General features: G+C 39.9%; 1 protein-coding gene across 2 annotated transcripts in view; it reads right to left on the minus strand.

Moving 5' to 3' along the window:
• The window catches only part of BRINP2 (BMP/retinoic acid inducible neural specific 2), a 109767-nt gene that overhangs the window by 53263 nt on the left and 38283 nt on the right, over positions 1-18221 (minus strand). The window lies entirely within an intron of this gene.

Consider the following 18221-nt stretch of genomic DNA (forward strand, 5'->3'; position numbering starts at 1 on the left):
TGGAGTTGGAATGGGGAACGCAGATACTACATATAGCATCATCAGCGTGGATCATGCACTCAAGGATATCCATCATCCTCTCATCTCACTATGCAGCTTAGGAGCACCACGAGCGGCAGGACTAAGCAATAACTGCTGTATCTTTCTATACCAGCTCCTGGGAGCAGACCTTCACAGACTGTTCTTGAAGGGATGAATGACTGCCTGCCCTGCCCTCTCTGAGTTAGGGGTAAGATGCTAAGAAAGTAGTAAGATTCTGGCCTTCGAAATTCCTGGCTGCCTTGTGACTCATCACAGGTCTCTGATTTCCAGTGCCTACTCTTTGGTCTGAGAACAGTGAGTCACCTTTTTAAACCTCTGGGCAGATGCACAGGACCGTTCAGTACTGTGGGGCTTCTTGGAATTGTGATCATTTCCTCAGTCTTTAATTCCTAGCACATACTGTCAGAATCTGCCCATCTCTCCTTGTCAGCACCACTTCAGTGTGTGCCAGAATGACCTCCAACCCCAGCACCTGTAGTTCATGGCTTGAGAACATTCTCTGACTACCAAGGCGCAGAGACAGGCTCCCTGGGGATGAGGCAAGGGGCGTTAATTCCCTGGCAGTTCCAGACTCTGGTAAGGGCAGACAATGTGGACTTCAGCACTTGATTTATGCCCCCTGCCAGAGTCCCCCAGGGCACTCTGGGTTGGCTCCAGTTCACAAAACCACCTGACTTCCATCAGATCAGTGTGAATCCCAAAGGGGCTGCACAGAGGCTGGAAACAAACATTAATTCTGGAACTCTCCCAGCCTAAAGTTTGGCCTGAGTCTGAGAGATCCGTGCCTCACCAGTCATACAGGATGCTTTCAGAAGAGTTGCAACCCCTGCTTAGAAGGATGGAGGACACAGCATGAGCGGCTGGATGTTCAGCGTCATTCCTTCACTCCAGCTGGTGGGTATTGACCACCTCTCAGGTGCTAGGCAGCTCTTAGAACTTACCACAGCTCTCACAGAAAGTTTGTTAAATAGCCATGATTAGTATGTTTATATTTTATTGGGACCCAGAATAGTTGAGCCTGAGACTGCAGAAGTAGAATATGAGCCTAGATCTGGCTGCATGTCCAGACCTTGATAAAGAATGTGGCACAGCCTAAGGAGCTAGAGCAGGCGGTAAGACAGACCCTCACTTAATAAACTAGAGGTGGGGGCTGAAAGAAGAAAGAAGAATAATGAGGCAGCTCCTGCCCTACCAGATCTTCAAACATGATAAAATTCCAATAATTAAAACAGGTGATACTGGCACACAAATTGGACAGCAGATCAATGCAATAGAATAGATAGCTAGAAATAAACCTTTTTATGTATTAGAACTTAAGTACATGAAAAAAAGCATCAGAGACTAATTGCATGGAGGATGGAATATTTTATACCTAATATTGGAAAATTAGTTCCAGTTGGAATAAAAAGTTAAATATAAAAAATAAAATCATAGAAAGAAGGAAAATCCCCAAGTGTTTTATAATAAGCATGCATTACCAGGAAAAAAAAAAAACTCATTTGAAACTAAAAAGTGAAATCAGCTTTGTAAATAGAGGGTGTAGGCATTTTTTACATGGATGCAATCTGATGAGGATGCCCAAAATATTTCTCATATAATCATTCACATATTCCTTTATTGAAGAAACATAAATTGAGGGCTCCTAAGTGCCAGACACTCTGCTAAGCATTGACAATACAAAAGCAAGTGCTCATTACATTACCTGAAACTCTAACATTACCAATTAATTCCTTTTATAAAATATTGTTCTATTTTGTTTAAAGGCATATTGACAAAGGGGATGGGGAAAGGTTCATTTTGAAGACCGCAGCTACCTGATTCTGGATGCCAAGACATCCAACACATCAAGGTGGAAATGCAAGGACGTGGGTGGGAAGACACTGGAATGCAGAATTCCCAAATGACCAAGATTCCCACACCCTTCTGTGCATACCCTATATGACCCCCTCCCCTTGAATATGGGCAGGACCTGTGAGTATGATGGGATGTCACTCCCGTGATCTGGTTGCTAATCAGTTGACTTTGAGTTATGATCTGATGAATGCAGAGTGCATTGAAAGTCCAGATGGCAGATAATATTTTAGATCATGGTGGTGGCAGTGAGGACAAAGGTTTCTGAATAACCTAGAGCAACACCCTGGGTAGAACTGACCTACTCAAGTGAGACTTTAGAAGAAAGTGAAGTGTCAAAGAGATAAGCTTCTGCTGACCTGGGGAGTAGCAAACAGCCATAAGATGAACTGCTTATGGAGGCCACACGGCTATGAATTATAGACAGGCTCTGGAATCTAAGAGCAATTGCTAGCCAACAGCTAGCAAGAAAATGGGAACCTCAGTCATATGACCTTACGAAAACAAATTCTGCCAGTAACCATGTGAGCTTGAAAGAGGACCCAGAGCCTTGGATAAGGACTGCTTCCCTGTCTAGCACCTGGATTTGAGTCTGGTGACACCCTGAGCAGAGGACCCAGTTAACCTGTACCCATGCTCCTGACCCACAGAGACCATGAGATAATGCTTTTGTACTGTTTTATGTCATTAAGTTTGTGGTAATTTGTTGCACAGCAATAGAAAAACAATGCAGACACATAAAAGATAACTGTAGCCTCTCCCATTCTGCATAAGGCCTGGCCTAGTGGGGGTTCTTTATGCTCCCTGCAGACCAACTGTTATTTCTCTGCATGAGAAGAAGCCAGTGTGGCAATTTCTTGAGCAGAATGAGACTGATCATCTCCCCTGACTCAGATGAGTCACATCACACCCTGCCTGCCTAGTTTATGGACCCCTTCAGGTCAGAGACCATAAGTGGTTTTCAAAAATATTGGATGAATCAATTCCATGCATTTCATCGTGCGGTCATTGTGAGCTACTGAAAACATGTGTCCTTGGCCCAGCTACTTCACCCCGTGGTGCACTGATCTCCTGTGTTGCAATATGTGGTTATAGTCACCACCTCACCTAGCAGGCGAGGGTTTTCTAAGGACAGGTGAGAGCACACATGTGAAAAAGCTGTATGCTCTTTGAAAGAAGAAAGCTATATTAAGTCAACGGGTGCTTCTTGTCATTCTTTGTTTGTAATTATGCTTTTTCAGAACTCACAATGTGCTAGAACCTGCCTGGTTATAGGAGTATCAGCTTTAGAATCAAACAGTTCTGATTGCCGGGCCAAGTCTGCTGAGCACAGCAAGAACGCCTGAATTCAGAGCTGACTGCTCCTCTCAAAAACCTGGCCTTGGAATCATATGGTTTCCGCTTCACTGATTTTTCTCAGGATCTGAAGACATTTTAACTAAAAAATCTCTTTAAGAAAGAGAAGTTTTAAACAGGTTTCAAACTTTCTTTAAAACAAATCCCTAGAACATGTTCCTTCACCTTTTAAAAAAGGACAAAATAGTTGCTGCATTGACAGTTGTGTTACCATCAGGCTTTTTAAGGGGAACAGCTTTTGGCCATTTCCTGTTTATGCTCCGCAAATAATATCACTAGAAATTTTGCTGCAGCAACCTGTCAAGCAAATTTTAACTGTCTAAATCCTCACAACTTCTGGTGGAACTACGAATAAGCAGAAAAGTAAAATAGTTAGTACCTTCCCCACTGTGCTTCAGTTTTTCCTTCTTGTCCTGAAGCTGACCGCATAAGTAAGCCTCCGTGTTATATGCTAGGATATTAAAGTCATGGCTAAGCGAGTTCCTTTACGAAAAGAATTATAAATTTACTTGTGAAAGCCAAATCGTTTTACTTGTTAGACCGCACTTAAGACAGTTTTACATCTAAAGAAATAATAAATTAGCTTTGCACCAAAGGCACAGGTAAACCAAGTCATGGGTTTTCCTTTGCTGACTGCATCAGCTCAAATCTGTTCTTTAAGCCATGGATTAAATGGGTCACAGCTTTGTCAATGAAAAAAATCATGTATAGATGAAGTCACATGAGACGTAGGCAGTGCAGTCTGCAAATGGTAGAGCTTATAGGAATCCTGTCTCTATCACTCTCAGATTATTACCCAGCTGAAGACTTCTTGGGAATTTTTTTGCATCCTCCCGTTGTTTTTAATATCTATTTATGCTAGGTATGTCAAAAGATAAAGCACTCAGGATTTGAGGCGTTAGCTGCTGGTGTACCATATCTTGGCAAGTGAGATAGAGATTTCTTCATTGAAAATTATTGCCAAGGAGGGGTTATATCTTGGGGAGTTAAGGATTTGGCTAAGCTATGGTTACAGGCCTGGAGAAAAGGTAAAATAGGTGTGAGAGTAATATTGTAGGTAACAAGACTATTAATGATAATTATCATTAATAAATACCAATATAAATCATTTCATATTTGTAAGGTAGTTACTGCTTATGAAGCACAAACAATAAAATCAATCTTTTTAACAGATGAGAATGCTGAGGCTAGAAATGGATAAGTAAATTGCACAAGGTCACAGATTTCAGTGGTAGATTGAGGTCGACCTATCCTAGATCCCATAGTATTTACACCTCACAGCATCAGTTATATGACTTACAGCTATTTAAAAAAAAAAAAAAAAAAAAAAAAAAGGAGCCTTTGCCACTTACAAGTTGGCTCCCTCAGGCAAGTCACTTCCCTCTAGGAGCTTCACTGTATCATCAGTAAAATGATTTATGAGGTCAGATGACCCCACCTGCTGCTGAAATTCCATAATTCTATGTAAATATAAGGGGCACATATGAAAGGGGAGAGGCATTATGATTTCAGAGTTCTTCGGAAGGAAGCTCTGTGTTTCAGAAAGGGACCGAGACATAAAAGAAGCAGGGTAGCCAGGTGCGGTGGCTCACGCCTGTAATCCCAGCACTTTGGGAGGCCGAGGCGGGCGGATCACGAGGTCAGGAGACCGAGACCATCCTGGCTAACACAGTGAAACCCCGTCTCTACTAAAAATACAAAAAATTAGCCGGGCATGGTGGCGGGCGCCTGTAGTCCCAGCTACACGGGAGGCTGAGGCAGGAGAATGGTGTGAACCTGGGAGGCAGAGCTTACAGTGAGCCAAGATTGCACCACTGCACTCCATCCTGGGTGACAGAGCGAGACTGTCTCAAAAAAAACAAAACAAGAAAAAAGAAGCAGGATATAAAGCAGGAATTTTTGCCTACTGGAGCAGTGACATTTCATAAAGTGATTAGGCAGTGACATTAAATAAGTTTTCAAGCCATTTAAGTGGTTAATTGGCCAACTCTGTTGAGGAGATGTTTTCTTGAATAAATCTGAGGGTGTCAGTGGTTAAAAAAAAAATCACAGAAAGTGTTATTTGTTCTTGTCATCCACAATATCTTGATGCAAAACCTCCTGTTTTTACAAGAAAGGGAGGGTAGATAGGAGAGATGACAGGACATTCTTAAGAGCAAGGGTGGATGTGGGGGTGCTATCATCTCAGATCTATGACTTTTATTCTTCTGTCTTGTTGCAATAAACTGTCAACTTCAACAGAGACTAATCGTGGTGCTTTTGCCTTGACAATGTGCTCCTGGTTTCATTTTGTAGAGCCTCATCAGCTCCCATAATTCTCCCATTTGAACCTGAGTAGGGGTGACACATTTTGTCACTGCCCTCCCCAGGCTCCATGATTCGACCTTCAGTGTCATCCTCAGGACTGGCATGGAACTGGCAAGCTATAGGTGATGCATTTCCCCACTGCTGGTCAGGAATGACTTAAAACCGGTGAGGGTATACATATCCTCACTGTATAGACTCAGGTTAATAATATTAATAATTATTTATGCAAAGGTAAGAGCTAATCGTAATTACTCTTTACTAAATATTCTTACATTAATTTAAGACCTTTAAGAAAGGAGGCCGAGAGAGCCAAAGACACCCTCTGGAGATCACTCCACAATAAAACAGAAGTAAAACTCAGATATTCTGACTCTGAGGCCTATAACTCAGCTCTCCTTAATCTCACTCACCTCTGTTCATCAAACAGTCAATCAGTTATTAAGTAATGTCTATGCACAAGGACTGTCCCAAGGGATGGGAGTAAATCTCATGAACAAGACGGACCCAACCTTTGCCTTCATAGGGCAGGAACAAAACATAGGACTTGAGGATCCTGCAGTGAGCTTAAAAGATACACAGACACACACACACACACACACACACAGCCCTCACAAACATGTACAGCTTTAGTGACATTAGACCTAGTACGCTCCCTGCTCTCAGGCCCCAAATTTATAGGTTTCTCTGTGTGATAACTAGCCCTTCACTTATCAAGGACAGATGCATCTGTCAGTTGCTGAGGCTTCATACTCGCCTGTCGGGTGTCCTTGGTGCTTTCCTTGGTGAGATGAACTAACTGACAGGCTTGCCCAGAGCCCTGAGCGATAAAGCCAGGGGCTGAGTGTGCAGACCAGGAAGACCCTTCTCCTCCAGAGCCTCCCTTCCAGTCAGGGGGATCACTAGCATATAGAAAGATGGTACTGCGGATCAAATAGAACTTCTAAATAAAAAGTTGCTCATCTCAAAACCTTTAAAACTTCATCTCCATGCAGTTTTCCATCTCCATCCTTCCTCAAAACCATTTCCATCCTCCTCCATCATTAAGAAACCCCAGCCACTCCTTGTGGCCCTGAGAACCAATTTGCCTTCCACTTCCAGTCACTGAGCTCCCCAGATCAGCTATTCCAAAGCAGAGTGGTTATGAGAACAGACTGCACAACCTGGCTGCCTACCTTCCCAGGTTGGTTCCAACACTTTTGCCTCAAGTCCCTCATCTGTTTTTTTGTCTATTGTTTTTCTTTTGCTTTTTTAAGATAACAATAATAGTGCTACTCCACAGGATTGTGAGGATTAAGAGAGTTAATATTTGTAAATCCTTTAAAAGGTGTCTGGCCTGACTGGGCACGGTGGCTCATGCCTGTAATCCCAGCACCTTGGGAGGTTGAGGTGGGTGGATCACCTGAGGTCAGGAGTTTGAGACCAGCCTGGCCAACCTGGTGAAACCCCATCTCTTCTAAAAATATAAAAATTAGCTGGGCATGGTGGCAGGTACCTGTAATCCCAGCCACTTGGGAGGCTGAGGCAGGAAAATCACTTGAACCTGAGAGGCGGAGGTTGCAGTGAGCCGAGATTGTGCCATTGCACTCCAGCCTGGGCAAAAGAGTGAGACTCCATCTCGAAAAGAAAATAAAAAGAAAAAAAGGTGTCTGGCCCATGGTGAGTGCTATGTGTTCACCATTATTTTTTCCATTGCTCCAACAGAGGCTATTAGCACTAAAAAGAGTCCAAAAACAGTTCATAGACTCATCCAATCTTAGTTTTTGTTTGTTTTGTTGTTGTTTACAGGTGAAAAAACTGAAGCCTGAAAAGGGAAGATTTCTGTTAAAAGACCTGTACTCATTTTAGCCTTTTAGAGGTTTCTACAGGTCACTCTGAATAACCTCACCAGTCCCCCAACCCCTAGTCCTCTGCAGCTGATAACTGTAGTGATAGGTTCAATCCAGGGCCCTTTCGCCTTCATCCTGCGATCACTTGATTCCCCGGTTGTCTGGCTATGAGCCCTGCCATTGTACTCACTCCTGCCTTTCCTCTCTGTGAGTCTACAATGGTCTCTCACATCTTTTAGACTCATTTTCTCCAAGAAGCCTTTCAAAGCTCTGTGCGTTGATTACGTGGTCGCTTTGGCTTCCTACCACCTCTGTTCCCTGGTTAATTTCCACCTGATCATGGCCTGGAACTGGAGAGAAGGGATGGGATCCTGGAGATTACCTGGCCTAGTGGTTCTCAGCAGCCTGGAGCATGTGTGGTAGTGTGTGTATGTGAGGAAGGTGGGGAGTGGAATGGAAATAGGGAGGGGAGGAAAGAGGGAAATAATTGAGATATGGGGTTGGGGTATATTTTAATAATTTGGAATATTTTTTAAAAACCTCCCGGGAGATTTTGATGCAACATTCTGATGAGAGTCAATGATAAAATTCATTTCACATTGTATCATAAGTGAGAAAACTTTTAGTCAGAGAAGTGCAATATGTTATTTAAAGACCCACCACTGGTTTGGGGAAAAGTCAGAACTTGAACTTGGGTCTCTTAACACTAAGCCTACAGCTTGTCTGTCTCTGTTCTATGTGTGTCAATGGTAAAATTTTCTAAATTCAAAACTCATGAGTCCCAGAGTTGCCATTATAATCACCTCTAATTATGTTTACATATTAGTTACTGTATACCAAACATCAATCTAAACACTTTCCATGCATTATTTACTATGCACAAACCCCTGGAAGGTTGATGCTGTTATTATGCCCGTTGTACAGAGAAGAAAACTCAGGAACAGAGAAGCCAATAATGTTCTTCCAAGGGGAGTCCTTAATACCATTTACATGACCTATAAATCTAACAGCTACAGACTTGAATAAGGTAGCTGTTTTCACATGAGGTTATTCTAGATTCCTCTAGGTCATTTTCATTTTAAAAATTGCAAGATTGAAGAAAAGTCTAAAATCTTAAAGTACACAAGCAGGATTCACCTAAAATCATTTTTCCAGCTTGGATAAGCATCCTGCTTTTTTGGAAGCTATGTGGCTCCTGTTTAGATGGGCTGTCAGCATGGCCTCATAAGAACGCAGTGGTATTTCACCTGTGCTGTCTGAAAACCATAGGTTAGGTGTACTCCTCCACCATAGGCCAATCCACAATTGCTGGTTTCTTGCATGCCCTTGAGTTACAGTGCTCTTCCCTCATATCCCCAAACCCAACTGAGCCTGGGCCCAGGTTCCTCATCCCCCTCCTTTCTGCCCAGTCTCCACATGTCCATCTAAGGTGTAAGGGGCTTGTACCCTGCTTTAGGCCATTATTGCATTGCTACAAAGAAACACCCAAGACTGGGTAATTGATAAAGAAAAGGTTTAATTGGCTCATGGTTCCAGAGGCTTTAGAGGAAGCACGGTGCTCACATCTGCTCTACTTCTAGAGAGGCCTCAGAAAACTTATAATCATGGCAGAAGGTGAAGGGGGCACAGGCACATCACATGGCAAAGGCAGGAGCAAGAGAGAGAGAGAGGTGGGGGAGGTGCTGCACAATTTGAAACCACAGATCGGTGTGAACTCAGAGTGAGAGCTCACTTATCACCAAGGAAATGACCCAAGCCATTCATGAGGGATCTACCCCTATGATCCAAATACCTCCCACCACACCCTACCTACAACAATGGGGATGGCAACAGGAGATTTGGGTGGGAACAAATATCCAAATTACACCACACTCTTTTTGGCTTCTGTGCCTCCTGTTCTCTGCTCTCCCATTTCCTGCGGTAGATAGATAGGCCCCCAGGAATTTCCTGCCCTTTTACCTGCTTCTGGACTGCACCCCCTCTTAGGGTTCCTCTTTATGTATTCTGGCCGTTGGACCTCCTGTTACCAAGATTGCCTGAATCAAACCATTTGGCCCCTGTCCCTGAGCATGGCCTACCCATCTCCCTGGATCTAGCTACTGAAGCTGGCTTAGTCATCTACTTCAATCCCTTGTTGACAGCTGCTTTTGTACTCCAGAGAGAGACCCTTCTCTGTCCCTGCCTCCTCCCAACAGACTGGCTTCTGTTGCTTAAGCCCCAGCTCACTTCCCAGCTGAGTCTCTGTATATACATAGGGTGGTTTAAGGCCTAGGAAGCCAAAATAAACCGAAGCCAATCACAGAGAAATTGCTCATCACTGTGTAGGCTGAAAACCTGAGGAGGGGCTGACAAGCAGCTCTCTATTGTGACCTGCAGCCTCAATGTTACCTTTGCTCTTGGCTTTCTGCCAGGCCTGTCATTGAATCTGAACTTTTAGCCCAAGCTCTGCCCTATTTGGACCTTGGCACAGACCAGAATGTAAAATGATAATGCCCTGAGCTGTACTGAACAGCACAGAGCTCCTGAGATGTTACAGATGCAGCTGTGACCAGCAAACACATTGTTTCCGGGATTGTGTTTGTAAATATATGAGTTGCCTGACAGCTTGTGGAATTAAATATAGATGCTACATCACAAACTCTAGCTAAAATAAACTATATGCTGCTCAATGAATGTCAATAAGTACGCAGAGAAAGAATCATCCCTTTTTGTAGCATAGTCCAAGACACCCACCCCTAAGTGCTTTGTTTGTTTGTTTGACAAAAGGCTCTCTCTTTAGGCCCCCACAGGCTTTTGACTGGTATAAGTGGACAGCTAGGGGGATAGAGTGGGTAAGGAGACAACAGGGTACAATCAATAAAACTGCTGCATTGAGGAAATGTTGTGTGGTGGCAGGAGCTAGCTTGGAGGTTCCACAGGTAGACTGGAATATCACAGTTAATCTTTTGGAATTGCTGACCACAAGGCATCATTTCTAAAAGCATGGTCCAAGGCTCACTGGTAGTTTGCAAGGGACTACTGATGGGGAGCAAGCTGTTCAATCACTGCAAGTTCTCTCTTCAGTTATTAAGCCAAATATCTCTCCTTCCTTTAGATTGATTTTTACAGACAACCAAAGCTTATATATTGGCAATCTATTTAATTAATAATGGCAAGTTGAAGTGACATCAGCAAGATGGTGGAAGAAGAGGTCCCAGGCTTCACTGCTTCCACACAAACATCAACTATCCAGTCAAAAACACCTTGGTGAAAATGTGGGAATAAGCCTGAGTCACCTGTGTATTCCATGGAACTGAATCAAACTCCACATGGAAAGGGTAAGAGAAGTGGTTTTGCTTTGACCACATTGCCCCTCTTCTCTCCCCTAAGTCAGCACAGTGCCACACAGAGGAAAATCCCTAGGGCCCATGGTTTCTACTGCGGGAAAGCAAATATCCAACTTTCCCAGCATTTTGAGATGCTTCCCAGGCAACTCACCCCATTGTCACCTCATTGGAAATGGGGAATGTAGGAGAAAACCACATGACTAGACTATTTGGGGTCAGGTAAAAACAAAGTCAGGAGGTGGAGCCCACAGAGAGCAGTAAAATAAATTGTCAAGTGAAACATATTTAAAAATTATGCAAATTTAGACATCGCAGATTTTGGTAAAAGCTCAGTGCACCTGCCACTAGTCGTGCTCAATCAGAGGTATCAACTAACAGTGTTGCTCACCCACAAAGCTGAGCTGGTCACTCCCAGAAGAGGTGGGAAGGGTTACATGGCTTGAGTCTCTAGATGGCCAGCCTCAGACCCTACCCTAGGGTCCTGCCTAGGTAAGAGAAGACCCCCTGCAGCAAATTTCCATAAGCAGGCACTAGGTCTGCTACAGTCAGGAGCTTAATCTATACTCCCTGTAGCCTTAAAGCTTACCCCTAGACTCTGCCCAAGGAGAGAGCTGACCACTATAGCAAATACTGACACAAAGTAGGCACTAGTTATGCCACACTTGGGAGTTTCATCAGTTCTTCTCTTGGCCTCAAAGCCCACCCCACACCTCACCCATGAAGGAAGGCAAATCTCAGTCATGCATTTCTACTGAACATAGCAGTTAGTCCATTCATCTCAACCTACTTAACTTTGGGGCTTCTTCTGCAACCTTGGTCAACTCCTGTACTCAAATAGCAGTACCTGGCCAGGGAATTACACCCTGTGGCCCTGCCAGATCAGATGTGATTGCAGCATCCATATGGCAGCTCAGCCTAATATTAGAGCTCAGCCAGTGATCTTGCCAAATAGCAAAGCCTAGCTAGCTGCCCCACACAAATTCCAGGTAAAAGCAGTAGCCCAGCCATCTAGAGAACTTAAAAGCAAGCCTGCGTTCCCAGGATCATTACTCATCCAGAATGACCCATCCAGAATCATAGGGGTAGATTAACTAGTGACTTTCTATCCCTGCCAAAAAAACAAACTTGTAAAAGCCAGAAAAGTTATCGGTCTCCACAAATGCATAAACACCAATGCAAGGATACAAGGATTAAAAAGACTCATAACACCTCCAAAAGAAAGTGACAAAGCTCTAACAATAGACTCTTAGGAAAGAGATATCTATAAAAGGACAGAAAAAAAATAATTCAGAATAATCCTTTTAAAAATGTTTAGTAAACTTCAGGAAGATATGGATTAAACATTAAATAAAATCTGGAAGATAATACACAAACAGGAGAAGTTTGACAAATAAATAGAAACAATTTTTTTAAAACAGAAATTTTAAAAATGAAGATTACAATGACTGAACTGAAAAACGCAATAGAAAGCTGCAACAGCTGACTTTATCAAGCTGAAAAATCAGTAAACATGAAGACAGAAAATTTTAAATTACCCAATCAGAGGAGTAAATAATAATAATAAATAAAAAATGAAGAAAAACATCTGTGGGAATAATGGGACATCATCAAACAAGAAACCTAACCTATGCATCATAGGCATTCCAGAAGGAAAGAAAGAAAGAAAAAGACCATAAAACATATTTAAAGAATAACGGATGAAAATTTCTCTAATCAAGAAAAGAAGCCAACATCTAGGTATAGAAAATGCAGAGGTCACCAACAAAACTCTAACCAAAGAAGAATTCACCAAAGCATGTAATAATCAAATTATCAAAAATTAAATACAAAGAACAAATTGTGAGAGCAGCAAGAGATAAGAAATACATCACATAAAAAGGAGTCCCAATATAACTATTAGCAAACTTCTCAGCAGAAACCCAGCAGGCCAGGAGAGAGTTGGATGATATATTCAAAGTGGTGAAGTGAAAAAAAAAACAAACTACCAACCAAGAATACTTCACTCAGAAAATCTGTCTTTCAGAAATGAGGGAGAAATAAAAACTTTCCCAGACAAACAAATAAGTTTATCATCACTAGGCCTGCCTTGCAGGAATTGCAAAAGGGAGTTCTTTAAACTGAAACCAAAAGATGCTAATTATTAACATAAAATTTATGAAAGTACAAAACCTAATTGTATAAGTAATATGTAGCAAAATTTGGAATAGCCTAGGACTGTAATAGTAGTATGTAATTTTATCCCTAGTACAAGCATTAAAGGATGAAATTATTAATAACAACAGTTGCTGAAATAAATTGTCAAGTAAAACATATTTTAAAAATGGTACACTTCAGACATCAAAAACATAAAATATTGGAATGGGGGAAAACTGGAGAGTTATTGTGTGCAATCAAAGCTAAGCTGTTAGCCTCAAATAAACTGTTATAAGTGTAACATAAGTGTAGCATGTTCTATATAAGCCTTATGGCAACCAAAAATCAAAAATCTATAGGAAATGCACAAAACAAAACAAAACAAAATACATACCCTACAGAAAACCATCAAACTACAAGACAGAAATAGAGGAAGAAAGAAAATATCTACAAAACAACCAGAAAACAATGAACAAAATGGCAATAGCAAGTTTTTCCCTGTTAATAATTACTTGAAAATAAATGAATTAAATTCTCCAATCAAAAGACATAGAGTGAATTTATAGATAAAAATCCAAGGTCCAAGTAAATGCTGTATATAAGAGATTCACTTCTCCTTAAGAACACATATATACTAAAAATGAAAGAATAAAAAAAAAGATATTCTTTGCAATTGGACAGAAGGGGCAGTGATACTTAGACAAAATAAACTTTAAGTAAAAAACTGTAAAAGGAGACAAAAAAGGACATTATATAAAAATAAAGAGGTCAATTCATTAAGAGGATATAACAATTGTAAATTCATATGATCCCACAGTGGAGCCACTAAATATGTAAAGCAAAATTGAAACTCTTCCCTCTAAATTCTGGAACAAGTCAAGGATGCCCACTCTTGCCAGGTCTATTCAACATGGTTTTGGAATTCCTTATTACACCAATAAGACATGAGAAACACACAAAAGGCATAAAAATTAAAAAAAAAGGAAAAAGTGAAATTGTCACTGTTTGCTAATGATATGATTATCTATATAGAAAACCCAAAATAATCTACAACAAAATGTTAGAATTGATGAACAAATTCAGTGAAGTTTCAGGATACAAATCAACATGCAAAAATCAGTAGTGTGTCTCTACACTAAGAACAGAATTTCTAAAAAAAAACAAAAGGAATCAAAAGAACAATCTTATTTACAATGGCTATTAAAAAAATAGGAGTAAATTTAATCAAGGAAGTGAACTCAGATAAATAAGAGATAGCCCATGTTCATGAATTAAAAGAATAAATGTTGTGAAAATGTCCATAGTACCCAAAGCAACATATGAATTCAGTAAAATTTCTATCAGAATCCCAATATCATTTTTCATAGATATAGGAAAAACAATGGAATACGATTGAGCCTTAAAAAGGAAAGAGATTATCTCATTTGTGACAACACAAATAGAATTGAAGAACAATATGCTAAATGACATAGACCAAATACAGAAAGACAAATACTGCATGTTCTCAACTAATTGTGGAATCTAAAACAATTGAACTCATAGAAGCAGAGTGTAGAATGGAGGTTACCAGAAGCTGAAGGCTGGGGAGACTGGGGAGATGATAATCCAAGTGTACAAAGCCTCAGATAGAAGAAACAAGTTTGATTTTTTTAGATCTATTGCACAGTGTGCTAAATATAGCTAATAATTGAGTACTATACATATCAATATTACTAAGAGAGCAAATCTCAAGTATTCTGATCACAAAAACGTCAAATATTTGAGGTGAGGGATAGGTTAATTAGCTTGATTTAATCATTCCACCCTGTATTCAAAAATCATAACATCACTTTTTGCCCCATAAATATATAAAGCTATATTTTGTCAATAAGTATTTTTTAAAATGCTAAAAAATAATGAAAAGTTGGTATTCATGCATGAAAATCAGCCCCGTGTAAGAGTTTACTGATGATTCTCATTTAGCCTTCAACCAAAGTTTGTTGCCATATAATCCTGGTCATTGATGCAAAGCTCCCATCATACTGCCTAAATCACGGAACTCCCCACACTCCTGGTGGTGGTACAAAATGAAGGGTACTTGGCATTCAGAAAAACTTCAATGTTGTCCTAAGGGTTAAGGTTTACTTGTATTCATCATTTGGAATTTATTGCAATTGCTATGTTGTTTCCAATTTTATTTATTTGTTTGTTGTATTCCTCTTTAATTTTTTTTTTCCAAGATGGAGTTTCACTCTTATGCCCAGGCTGGAGTGCAGTGCCGTGATCTCAGCTCACTGCAACCTCTGCCTCCCAGGTTCAAGTGATTCTCCTGCCTCAGCCTCCTGAGTAGGTGGGATTATAGGCTCCTGCCACCATGCCCAGCTAATTTTTGTACTTTTAGCAGAGATGGGATTTCGCCATGTCAGCCAGGCTGGTCTCAAACTCCTAACCTCAGATGATCCACCCGCCTTGGCCTCCCAAAGTGCTGGCATGAGTTACCGCACCCAGACTTTAATTCTTTAACATCAAGTTTTTTCTCCATTAGAAAGTGGGACTATAGACTTAGACTGCAGCAATTTGAGCACTGGTTGAAGGTCCTTGTGCAAAATTAAGAGCCCCCAATAGAAGAACTTGAATAATTCTAAAGAAACCTGACTTAATTTTGGCTCAGACTGCTGCTAACTTCCTAAACTATTCTTGACAAATGAAACCTTTTGTAAAATGTGGTAATAATTTTCTCACTTCTTTCCTTTTAAGAAAGTTAAAAAATATCTACTCATTCATCCAATTAATGTTTATTAGACAGAGAACATTCCGTTTAGCTGGGACATAAAATAGAAGAAAGGGAAGATGGGAGAAAAGGCTGAAATGTAATGATTTAGTTTTTTTGAAAGAAAGCTGTGTGAAAATCCTTGTTATAATGCTCTTGCAGCAAGCCCTATTAACCAAAGTCACATCAAGAGGACCATGCTGACCAGGACTTGCACACGTCCACGACTCAGTGATAATAGAGGTTCAAATCAGTCACTTCTGAATCAAAACAGATTAAATTATTCTCAGCCTAATTTTGAATTGCATCAGTGGTTTTCAGTCAATTCTTTAGAAAATAGTATAAAGTAACTTTATTATTCAGTATTTTAAAAATTAAATTAAATATTTTATTTTTCAAACATGGTGAATAATAGAAAATTTACTTAAGACAGAGCCAACCATTTACTCCTGTGGTTCTCAATTAGGAAGGGAGAAGGGGTGATTTTGCCCCCAGGAGACCTTTAGCAATATCTAGAGACATTTTTGATTGTAATAAATGAAGGCTGGGTGCTCCATCTAGTGAGGTAAGGCCAGGCATGTTTCTCAATATCCTATAATGCACAGGACAACTTTCCACAATAAATAATTCCATGACCCCAAATGTCAGTAGTGCCAAGATCGAGAAACCCTGATTTATGCCAACAAATTCTAATTAATCAAGACTCATAAAATGTCTCTGAAAAATGTAAGACCAACTCTTTGGATAACTTTTTCATGTGTTTCTAGTTTGCCAACACACACCATGGAGCCAAAGATCAAAGATTACACATCTCCACATCTCTTCCTTTTAGACCTCTGGGTTCACGCTTAATAGGTCCATCATAACAATAACAATAAAACCAACAGAAAATATCTATTTATTAAGTGCATATTTTCTTTTGGGAACTATGCTTTATTTCCAACAAGGTAGGTATTATTAATTCATGAGGAATTAATACAAGAAAAAATGAGATTTTGAGAGATTAAGAAATTTGTCCTTCCCTCCCTCCCTCCCTCCCTTCCTTCCTTCCTTCCTTCCTTCCCTCCTTCCTTCCAATTGTTTATAGTTTAGTAAATAGAGTAGTGTGTTCGTGAATTTTTAACACTCAGAGCTGGGGAAAAAGCTCTGATTGTAAAATGTGCAGACTTCTGTGATGTAAATACCCTCACCATACTAGATTCCAAGCTACTGACTTGATATGATTAGCTCACAAATATCCTGAAAATTTTACAATGGGCTCTTTTAAGGTAGTGTGAAACCAACTCCAGCACACCACTAAATTTTTTAAAATACCCTAAAAATAATAGGTACATGTCAAAAGGACACAGAGCCACCTTAAAAGGGCTCCCCTCATGAACTCCAGGACAATGGCAAATAGATGACATTTCAGTGAGTAAAATACTAATCCATGAGGCCACATTTTATCTGTCTGTCTGGCTATCTATCTATCTATCTATCTATCTATCTATCTATCTATCTAATCTATCGAGATATGTAGATAGATGGCACGTAGGTAGGTAGCTAGATTGATTGATACACTCAAAGAGAGAAAGAAAAGAAATCTTTTATTTACAATATAATGTCAACTAATACACGCACAAAAATTATGGAATTAGAAATTATTATTTAGTAATCATCACAGTGATAATCCATTGAGGTAAGAAACATAAATCACTGCTAAACGATGAGATAAAAGTTGATGTAGAATGAGATAATTCATAGTTTTAAAGTATTTCTTCAAAACACTTATACAGAGAAAAAAATAACTGTACTATGGACAAACATGACAGCTACCATCTTACTCAAGTGGTCAGTTAATACCACCAGTAATAACCCAAATAAAAATCATGTGCCAGCTGATAGGATCCAGTGAGATCATAGAATCACTTCTGTGATAGTCCTGCCAAAAAGCCATAACTTGAATCTCAGCACGAGGAAACCACAGACAAATCTAAATTGAGGAACATCCTACAAAATAACAAGCCTGTAATCTTCAAAAATATTAAGGTCATGAAGGTCAAAGAAGGATAGAGGAACAAATTGTTCCAGATTGAAGGACACTGAAGAGGCATGACAAGTACGTGCAATGTACAATCCTGAACTGGATCTTTTGCCATACAGGCTGTTACTGGGTCAGCTGTAAACCTTGAAAGGGTCACTGGGTGAAGGGCCCATGAGAGTTATTTATAGTCTTACATAACTTCCCTGTTATTATTATTATGAAGCTGAAATTATTATGAAGCACACAGGAAAAAAATGAAAAAAATAAAGTTATATATAGTTACACAGTTGATGGGGCCAACATTGACACCTTGGTTCTAATTTTGACATCTATGCTATTTACCAATGTACTATTTTAAAATATATGCTCTTTTATTGAAATACATGAGGAATATCTTAGATGTTATAAGACAAATCCTCATAATTTACAGCTTTATAGATGTAACTGGAGATTTGTTATCTGGTTGTATCCAGAGTGGTGCAATAGAAATATAATAAAAACCATATATATATATGTACATAATATATATACATAATATATATTAAATTTACTAGTAGCTATATTAAAAATATAAAAAGAAATAAATGTACCTAATTTTAATAATATTT

The sequence above is a fragment of the Papio anubis genome, chromosome 1 (genome assembly GCF_008728515.1).
Source record: "Papio anubis isolate 15944 chromosome 1, Panubis1.0, whole genome shotgun sequence".
In the NCBI taxonomy this organism is placed as follows: domain Eukaryota; kingdom Metazoa; phylum Chordata; class Mammalia; order Primates; family Cercopithecidae; genus Papio; species Papio anubis.